Below are 880 nucleotides of genomic sequence, written 5' to 3' on the forward strand. Positions count from 1 at the left end.
ACAGCGTCTTCTACTTGTTCTAGTACGAATTCATTCTCTGTCTTGTCCACTGGAGTCTCTAGTATTTCTTTCATGCTACGCTCTTCGTTAGACTGTCCACATGGAGCTGTGGTTGATCCTTGTATATTTGAGCGCCTAGAAGCCCATTGAATTAATGCTTGCTCCAGTTGTTGAACGGTTGTTTGAAATTTAATTACTGTTTCTTTGAGGCGATCCTCTGCTTCGCGGTTTGCTGGACTTAGACATGATACAAAGGGAAGTGGTGATGATTGGGAACGATTGGATTGGTATTGGGGCAAGGAAGGATCATATGGTGGCGAATGGTGAAGAGAAGCTTGTGAGTGTGGTGGTTCGAGGTTATGTTGAGGAAAGGGTTCATAGGCATATGGTGGTGGTTGTTGATAGTCCATTGGAGGTAGTTGTTGCCATGAGGGTTGATCAAATCCTTGTGACTCCTCTCATCTTTGATTGTTCCAACCTTGATGCCTATTCTCATTGTAATTTCTTCTTCCTGCAACATTATTGTAACCAGACTCATAGCCAAAGGGGTGAGAGTTCATAGTAGTGAGACAAAATAAAAATCAACAAAAAGAAAATATTTTGAAAAAGATAAGATTTTAAAAAAAAGATAAATATTTTTTTTTGAAAATTATTTACAATAACCAATAATAAGGCACACGTTTGCAATTTCCCGGCAACGGCGCCATTTTGACGTTGGGATTTTTGCCAGTAAAGAATGTCATAAAAACAGTCGCGTTGTAGATATAGTCTCTAAACCGACAAAAATCCCTTCGTACAAACGTTTTGGTTGTCACAAGTAACAAACCCCTAAATAAATTGTTAACCGAGTATTTAAACCTCGGGTCGTCTTCTCAAGGAA

This window comes from Arachis duranensis, chromosome 7 (genome assembly GCF_000817695.3).
Source record: "Arachis duranensis cultivar V14167 chromosome 7, aradu.V14167.gnm2.J7QH, whole genome shotgun sequence".
NCBI classification, from domain to species: domain Eukaryota; kingdom Viridiplantae; phylum Streptophyta; class Magnoliopsida; order Fabales; family Fabaceae; genus Arachis; species Arachis duranensis.